Source organism: Pleurodeles waltl, chromosome 8 (assembly GCF_031143425.1).
Source record: "Pleurodeles waltl isolate 20211129_DDA chromosome 8, aPleWal1.hap1.20221129, whole genome shotgun sequence".
NCBI lineage: Eukaryota > Metazoa > Chordata > Amphibia > Caudata > Salamandridae > Pleurodeles > Pleurodeles waltl.
The window spans coordinates 397,248,244-397,257,647 of NC_090447.1; the positions used below are offsets into that span (position 1 = coordinate 397,248,244).

The 9,404-nt window shown below is 41.2% G+C and overlaps 2 long non-coding RNA genes across 2 annotated transcripts; both read right to left on the minus strand.

Moving 5' to 3' along the window:
* Nucleotides 1–560: 560 nt before the first annotated feature.
* On the minus strand, nucleotides 561–3,636 carry LOC138249105 (uncharacterized). Its single transcript, XR_011194719.1, has 3 exons — nucleotides 3,250–3,636; nucleotides 1,771–1,885; nucleotides 561–1,244 (listed from the first exon to the last, which is right to left on the minus strand). It is a non-coding gene; the product is annotated as an uncharacterized lncRNA (long non-coding RNA).
* Nucleotides 3,637–4,287: 651 nt separating this feature from the next.
* Nucleotides 4,288–7,350, minus strand: LOC138249106 (uncharacterized). Its single transcript, XR_011194720.1, has 3 exons — nucleotides 6,977–7,350; nucleotides 5,498–5,612; nucleotides 4,288–4,971 (listed from the first exon to the last, which is right to left on the minus strand). It is a non-coding gene; the product is annotated as an uncharacterized lncRNA (long non-coding RNA).
* Between the last annotated feature and the right edge of the window lie 2,054 nt (nucleotides 7,351–9,404).

The following is a 9,404-nucleotide window of genomic DNA, read 5'->3' on the forward strand; positions in this document are numbered from 1 at the left end:
AATACAAAATGCAATGTATAATATCATGTCAAAGCCCATAGGCAGCTGAGCTGAATATAAAATGCAATGTATAATATCATGTCAAAGCCAATAGGCAGCTGAGCTGAATACAAAATGTAATGTATAATATCATGTCAAAGCCAATAGGCAGTTAAGCTGAATATCATGTCAAAGCCAATAGGCAGTTAAGCTGAATACAAAATGCAATATATAATATCATGTCAAAGCCCATAGGCAGAATATCTAATAGCATGTCAAAGTCAATAGGCAGCTAAATTGAATACATCATGTCAAAGTCAATAGGCATACAATGTCAAAGCCAATAGGCGGCTAGACTGGATACAGCATGTCAAAGCCAATAGGCAGAATACAGAATGTAATGGCTAATGCGATGTCAAAGCCCATAGGCGGGTAAACTGAATACAGAAAGTAATGGCTAATGCCATGTCAAAGCCCATAGGCGGCTCAACTGAATACAGAAAGTAATGGCTAATGCCATGTCAAAGCCAATAGGCACAATACAGAATGTAATGACTAATGCAATGTCAAAGCCCATAGGCGGCTAAACTGAATACAGAAAGTAATGGCTAATGCCATGTCAAAGCCAATAGGCGGCTCAACTGAACAAAACATACCATGTGCTACTGGTGAACATTGAGCAACTAATATGCGCAGTGGTGAAACACAAAGTCATTGGTCAAACAAAACTTATCAAATGGCAGGACATTCCGCCCTTTGACCAATGAATTTTTGTTTCACATATCTCATATTTCAAACAAACAAAAAAAAACATCAGCACAAACAAAAAACATTATGATCAAAGCAATCCCTGTAAAGCAATAGAAGTGAATTAACACATTGATTTCATAACCTTTCACATCAGATACATCTACATAGAAAAGACTGGGCAATTTTTTTATACTCTGAGTGAGTCTCTAATTCAATAGTGTTAGCAATTTGATGTGGCATGAGTTCTGCTCATGTAAAGATGCACGGTCCACTTGAAAGGTTTTCTGGAAGGTAAGCAAAAGTCAGAGTTCCATACGAGAGGGAAAAAAAAAAAACACAGCAAACAAGTTGAACTTGAACTGAAGGCGCAGTTTGCGCAAAATGGATCCATGGTGCTGGCACTTTACTCAGCCAGGTTCAGGTTGGGGATTCGGTCCCTTCCCCGACCCCACACGCACACACCGGAAGGGGGACCACACAGCACACTCAGGGACAGTGGCGAAACGTGGTAGGATCTGCAAAAGAAACAAGTATGACTTTTCTTGCCAATAACATTTTTCATTTAAACTGCACCCTTCCTCTTTCTTTCCCTGTTTTATAATCAGCAGGACGTTTTTGGGGCCCTTTGTTATATTTTCTGCAGGTTCTGGAGGGTCACTTGGGGCTTCAGCCCACACATCAGCACTGAGGTTTTTATCTGCTGCACCACAGCTTCCCTTTTCTTGCACTGTCAGAAGGGCTGGGGCAGACTCCTTCTTTACCAAACCTCCATTCACTGCATTTTTGCCAATTTGGGCCATTCTGTCTCCAATTTGTATGAATGAATCAGATTCTTTTCTAGGTATCAGCATAATTTCGATTTTTCCTTGGTAATTTGCAGCAATCACTCTCCCTAAAACCTGATCAATTTGCCATTTCTGTTCTGGTAACTTTCCTCTCCCCAACTGCTCTGTGACTGCTTGCATGACAGATTGCTTTTGTGCGTGCTGCACAGTTTTTATCAAATCTAGGGGAATGTGCATCTCTCTCATCTCTGCCCACCTGTAAGTGGCTTTTTCTCTCAGTTGTTCACATTTCTGGGGCACCCACTTAGCCATCCCCACTAAGGCAGAATTCTGGGTGAACACTTCTCTCTCTGCATTTTTCTCATTAACATCTGCAAGGTAATTGAACCAGTTAGGTACAAGCCATGTGTAAAAACAAACAGCTAAAACATCAGCAATAAACCAAAAATCAGCGTAAAAATGACACATCTCACGTAGCTCTTGCTTTAAAATCTGACACACATTATACAACTCCATTCCTTCTCCTGTGCCAGGAAACAACATTTCAGTCAATGAATCATTAGTAAAACAAACATGCTTTTTATCTTCAGTGGACACGAATTCAAATGGTGCACACAATTTCATCGGTAATTCTTTTATCTGTGGTACTCTAGCCCTGTCTTGCAAGTACCAGATCCATTGTATGATTCTAGCTAGGGGCACTATTTTCTTTCCTTGTTCTTGATTTAAATGTACATCAGTTTTTCCTTCTTGCACTGCGCAGAAACCTAAAGTCTGCATTATTTCATTTGCCAAATCACACGTGCGCAGCTGCATATTATTTTTCACAGTGACCATATACAAAAGTGTTAGGATTTCACTCAAATGAGGGCTATTCTTTTTCCAAAAATCAAACAAGCTAATGAAACTCGGGGTGTCTTGCTCTTGCAACTGTAACTCGTAAATCACATTCTGAGCTCTCTCGTCCGTGTTATCAGTTAAGGAATGCATTTTGGCAGCTCGGAGCTGTCTTAACCCCCTCATTACTGGAATGGGACAAGAAAGATTCTTCAAAAACAGCCCTTTTATAACTTTCAGTCGGGCTAATTTGCTCACGTAAATTCCTATTTTCATGTTCCAACTGCCTACATTTCTCCTGCATTTCTCTGTAAGCAGATAAAGGTATCCAGACCTTTCTGTCATCATTACTTCCAAAACACACTTTTTCTACATATATACAATGGGAATTATTTCTCAAAACAACATCAGGCATTTTAGCTACACATGCATTTTCTTCTGTAATTCCCCAAACAGAAAACAATTCACAGTTTTTCTTAGCACCATCAGGCAGTTCATCAACACATGTATTCTCAGACATGGTCTGCCGTGCTACTGTGATTCTCCAAACAGAAAACAATTTCTGTAATTCTCCAAACAACAAAAAACAATGACACTTTTAAAGTGTGCACTTAGAAATCTACTAACTCGTCAAACCCCTTCTTAATCACCTCTTAATGACCGACCCCACGACTCCAGGTACCAATTGTAGTGCTTTCCTCTTATTTAGTTTCTAAGCACTAACATAACACAACAGAAATGCACTTCTGAGGTCAAAGAAGACTTTTATTGTTGTTATATGAATGACGAATTAGTAGCTTTCAAGTCCGCGTTAATCAAACAAAATATATCAGTTTGCAATATACACAGCAGGTTATATTTATAAGATATTGAATGCAAAGCAAAACAAATACTTCACCGTGTAGGAACTATTTACAGCTACATCTTTCTAAGGTCTGCAAGCTGATGACCCCTGTCAGCCGCGAGAAAGAGTTTCATCTACCCACACGGGATGCTGGCAGCTGGCGCCAAGCTCCAGCACGAGGTCCGGCAGATTCGAATCTCACTCTCTGCAGCCTGTTACATTCGTTACAAAGGTGTGCCCCCTCCTCTCAGACCTGGGAAACTGAGCAAGCCTTTTGGAGACTGGCCAGGTCTCCAAGACTACTCCTGTTCCCAAGCTCAAGCGAGGAAAAACAACGCCCATGTACTCTCTCTTATCAGGTCTAGTCTACTGTGAGAGCAAAACATCTTGGTTCATCTGGTGCAAAAACACAGCTTGGAAAAATACAGCTTGGATTCTCAACTGCAATGTCCAACTCCACGTTAAAGGCAATGGGCAGCTAACCTAAATATCAAATGCAATGTCATGTTAAAGGCAATAGGCAGCTGAGCTGAATACAAAATGCAATGTATAATATCATGTCAAAGCCCATAGGCAGCTGAGCTGAATATAAAATGCAATGTATAATATCATGTCAAAGCCAATAGGCAGCTGAGCTGAATACAAAATGTAATGTATAATATCATGTCAAAGCCAATAGGCAGTTAAGCTGAATATCATGTCAAAGCCAATAGGCAGTTAAGCTGAATACAAAATGCAATATATAATATCATGTCAAAGCCCATAGGCAGAATATCTAATAGCATGTCAAAGTCAATAGGCAGCTAAATTGAATACATCATGTCAAAGTCAATAGGCATACAATGTCAAAGCCAATAGGCGGCTAGACTGGATACAGCATGTCAAAGCCAATAGGCAGAATACAGAATGTAATGGCTAATGCGATGTCAAAGCCCATAGGCGGGTAAACTGAATACAGAAAGTAATGGCTAATGCCATGTCAAAGCCCATAGGCGGCTCAACTGAATACAGAAAGTAATGGCTAATGCCATGTCAAAGCCAATAGGCACAATACAGAATGTAATGACTAATGCAATGTCAAAGCCCATAGGCGGCTAAACTGAATACAGAAAGTAATGGCTAATGCCATGTCAAAGCCAATAGGCGGCTCAACTGAACAAAACATACCATGTGCTACTGGTGAACATTGAGCAACTAATATGCGCAGTGGTGAAACACAAAGTCATTGGTCAAACAAAACTTATCAAATGGCAGGACATTCCGCCCTTTGACCAATGAATTTTTGTTTCACATATCTCATATTTCAAACAAACAAAAAAAAACATCAGCACAAACAAAAAACATTATGATCAAAGCAATCCCTGTAAAGCAATAGAAGTGAATTAACACATTGATTTCATAACCTTTCACATCAGATACATCTACATAGAAAAGACTGGGCAATTTTTTTATACTCTGAGTGAGTCTCTAATTCAATAGTGTTAGCAATTTGATGTGGCATGAGTTCTGCTCATGTAAAGATGCACGGTCCACTTGAAAGGTTTTCTGGAAGGTAAGCAAAAGTCAGAGTTCCATACGAGAGGGAAAAAAAAAAAACACAGCAAACAAGTTGAACTTGAACTGAAGGCGCAGTTTGCGCAAAATGGATCCATGGTGCTGGCACTTTACTCAGCCAGGTTCAGGTTGGGGATTCGGTCCCTTCCCCGACCCCACACGCACACACCGGAAGGGGGACCACACAGCACACTCAGGGACAGTGGCGAAACGTGGTAGGATCTGCAAAAGAAACAAGTATGACTTTTCTTGCCAATAACATTTTTCATTTAAACTGCACCCTTCCTCTTTCTTTCCCTGTTTTATAATCAGCAGGACGTTTTTGGGGCCCTTTGTTATATTTTCTGCAGGTTCTGGAGGGTCACTTGGGGCTTCAGCCCACACATCAGCACTGAGGTTTTTATCTGCTGCACCACAGCTTCCCTTTTCTTGCACTGTCAGAAGGGCTGGGGCAGACTCCTTCTTTACCAAACCTCCATTCACTGCATTTTTGCCAATTTGGGCCATTCTGTCTCCAATTTGTATGAATGAATCAGATTCTTTTCTAGGTATCAGCATAATTTCGATTTTTCCTTGGTAATTTGCAGCAATCACTCTCCCTAAAACCTGATCAATTTGCCATTTCTGTTCTGGTAACTTTCCTCTCCCCAACTGCTCTGTGACTGCTTGCATGACAGATTGCTTTTGTGCGTGCTGCACAGTTTTTATCAAATCTAGGGGAATGTGCATCTCTCTCATCTCTGCCCACCTGTAAGTGGCTTTTTCTCTCAGTTGTTCACATTTCTGGGGCACCCACTTAGCCATCCCCACTAAGGCAGAATTCTGGGTGAACACTTCTCTCTCTGCATTTTTCTCATTAACATCTGCAAGGTAATTGAACCAGTTAGGTACAAGCCATGTGTAAAAACAAACAGCTAAAACATCAGCAATAAACCAAAAATCAGCGTAAAAATGACACATCTCACGTAGCTCTTGCTTTAAAATCTGACACACATTATACAACTCCATTCCTTCTCCTGTGCCAGAAAACAACATTTCAGTCAATGAATCATTAGTAAAACAAACATGCTTTTTATCTTCAGTGGACACGAATTCAAATGGTGCACACAATTTCATCGGTAATTCTTTTATCTGTGGTACTCTAGCCCTGTCTTGCAAGTACCAGATCCATTGTATGATTCTAGCTAGGGGCACTATTTTCTTTCCTTGTTCTTGATTTAAATGTACATCAGTTTTTCCTTCTTGCACTGCGCAGAAACCTAAAGTCTGCATTATTTCATTTGCCAAATCACACGCGCGCAGCTGCATATTATTTTTCACAGTGACCATATACAAAAGTGTTAGGATTTCACTCAAATGAGGGCTATTCTTTTTCCAAAAATCAAACAAGCTAATGAAACTCGGGGTGTCTTGCTCTTGCAACTGTAACTCGTAAATCACATTCTGAGCTCTCTCGTCCGTGTTATCAGTTAAGGAATGCATTTTGGCAGCTCGGAGCTGTCTTAACCCCCTCATTACTGGAATGGGACAAGAAAGATTCTTCAAAAACAGCCCTTTTATAACTTTCAGCCGGGCTAATTTGCTCACGTAAATTCCTATTTTCATGTTCCAACTGCCTACATTTCTCCTGCATTTCTCTGTAAGCAGATAAAGGTATCCAGACCTTTCTGTCATCATTACTTCCAAAACACACTTTTTCTACATATATACAACGGGAATTATTTCTCAAAACAACATCAGGCATTTTAGCTACACATGCATTTTCTTCTGTAATTCCCCAAACAGAAAACAATTCACAGTTTTTCTTAGCACCATCAGGCAGTTCATCAACACATGTATTCTCAGACATGGTCTGCCGTGCTACTGTGATTCTCCAAACAGAAAACAATTTCTGTAATTCTCCAAACAACAAAAAACAATGACACTTTTAAAGTGTGCACTTAGAAATCTACTAACTCGTCAAACCCCTTCTTAATCACCTCTTAATGACCGACCCCACGACTCCAGGTACCAATTGTAGTGCTTTCCTCTTATTTAGTTTCTAAGCACTAACATAACACAACAGAAATGCACTTCTGAGGTCAAAGAAGACTTTTATTGTTGTTATATGAATGACGAATTAGTAGCTTTCAAGTCCGCGTTAATCAAACAAAATATATCAGTTTGCAATATACACAGCAGGTTATATTTATAAGATATTGAATGCAAAGCAAAACAAATACTTCACCGTGTAGGAACTATTTACAGCTACATCTTTCTAAGGTCTGCAAGCTGATGACCCCTGTCAGCCGCGAGAAAGAGTTTCATCTACCCACACGGGATGCTGGCAGCTGGCGCCAAGCTCCAGCACGAGGTCCGGCAGATTCGAATCTCACTCTCTGCAGCCTGTTACATTCGTTACAAAGGTGTGCCCCCTCCTCTCAGACCTGGGAAACTGAGCAAGCCTTTTGGAGACTGGCCAGGTCTCCAAGACTACTCCTGTTCCCAAGCTCAAGCGAGGAAAAACAACGCCCATGTACTCTCTCTTATCAGGTCTAGTCTACTGTGAGAGCAAAACATCTTGGTTCATCTGGTGCAAAAACACAGCTTGGAAAAATACAGCTTGGATTCTTAACTGCAATGTCCAACTCCACGTTAAAGGCAATGGGCAGCTAACCTAAATATCAAATGCAATGTCATGTTAAAGGCAATAGGCAGCTGAGCTGAATACAAAATGCAATGTATAATATCATGTCAAAGCCCATAGGCAGCTGAGCTGAATATAAAATGCAATGTATAATATCATGTCAAAGCCAATAGGCAGCTGAGCTGAATACAAAATGTAATGTATAATATCATGTCAAAGCCAATAGGCAGTTAAGCTGAATATCATGTCAAAGCCAATAGGCAGTTAAGCTGAATACAAAATGCAATATATAATATCATGTCAAAGCCCATAGGCAGAATATCTAATAGCATGTCAAAGTCAATAGGCAGCTAAATTGAATACATCATGTCAAAGTCAATAGGCATACAATGTCAAAGCCAATAGGCGGCTAGACTGGATACAGCATGTCAAAGCCAATAGGCAGAATACAGAATGTAATGGCTAATGCGATGTCAAAGCCCATAGGTGGGTAAACTGAATACAGAAAGTAATGGCTAATGCCATGTCAAAGCCCATAGGCGGCTCAACTGAATACAGAAAGTAATGGCTAATGCCATGTCAAAGCCAATAGGCACAATACAGAATGTAATGACTAATGCAATGTCAAAGCCCATAGGCGGCTAAACTGAATACAGAAAGTAATGGCTAATGCCATGTCGAAGCCAATAGGCGGCTCAACTGAACAAAACATACCATGTGCTACTGGTGAACATTGAGCAACTAATATGCGCAGTGGTGAAACACAAAGTCATTGGTCAAAACAAAACTTATCAAATGGCAGGACACCTGGTCACAGCCCACACCCATTCAGGGAGGTCCAGCATCTGTGCATGGACCCTTCTTTCCACTTCTGACCACTCAGATGCTTCAAGATCATTCCCCAGTAGACACTCTACTGGGAGGGCAGGAGCTACAGCTACTTTTTTAGGGCCAGTCACACCTCCCCATTCCAGACTCACCATAGCCATGGGATGGAGTTTGGTTCTGGTATCTGCATAAGTCACCTGGTAGAAGACACCAGGTAAGACCTGCTCTGGAGAAACCAGCTTTTCTGCGACCATTGTCACACTGGCTCCTGTATCTCTCAGAGCTTCCACTTCAGTCCCATTGACTTTAGGCCTCTGCCTATACCTCTCCATGATGGGAGGTAAGGTGGCCATAGTTGCAATGTCCACCCCACCCACGGATACTAAGGTGACCTCAGTGTACCCTGATTCCACCCCTGGGCCAACTTCCACCCCCAACCCTACACTAGCAATCCCCTGGGATTGCCCACCAGTGGGGGGCTTCTTGGAGCAGATAGCATCTCCTCTTTTATGTCCTGGCTGATGACAGTCAAAACACTTGCCGGCCTTAGCAAGCTCCTGAAACTTTCCTGCTTTAGCAGGATCATAATTCTTTCCCTGATACCCTTTCCCTTTAAAAGTGAATTGGCTCGGGGCTCCCCCTCCCTGAGAGTATGTATTCAAGAATAACATGAAAAAAAACAGCACCATACATTATATTACTGTGTTTGAGTTCAAGATGCTGTCTTCTACAGGGTAGAAATCACAATTTGCAATTCCCTAAAGGGCTTTGTACATAAGAAAAGCCCAGTTTGTTTTTCAAAACGGCCTGAAATAGCGCTTTGGACCATTAAGAAATGAAAACAGAATTCGGACATCTGGCCCATTGCTTCAGAGAAACCGAGAACCACCAGACATGACTTGTCTCTGGAATTGATAGGTTGGTGAATTACCAAGTAAGGTCTTAAGGACAAGATAGACCCACTAGAAGAAACATCTGGGGTCATATGTACGAGCACATTTTCCCATTGACACAGAATGGGAAAAACCCTTTGATACATCTGGCCCCTGGCCTCATCGGGAACCATTTCAGGGTGATCTGTGCAATCGTGCGATATGCTTCGAACTTCTTGCACATGATACCAACAAAGCTATAGCATTCAAATCCATTTTAAGAGGTGTGATGTGCATTTTGAGAATCCTTGTTAGGAGTGATTATTTGT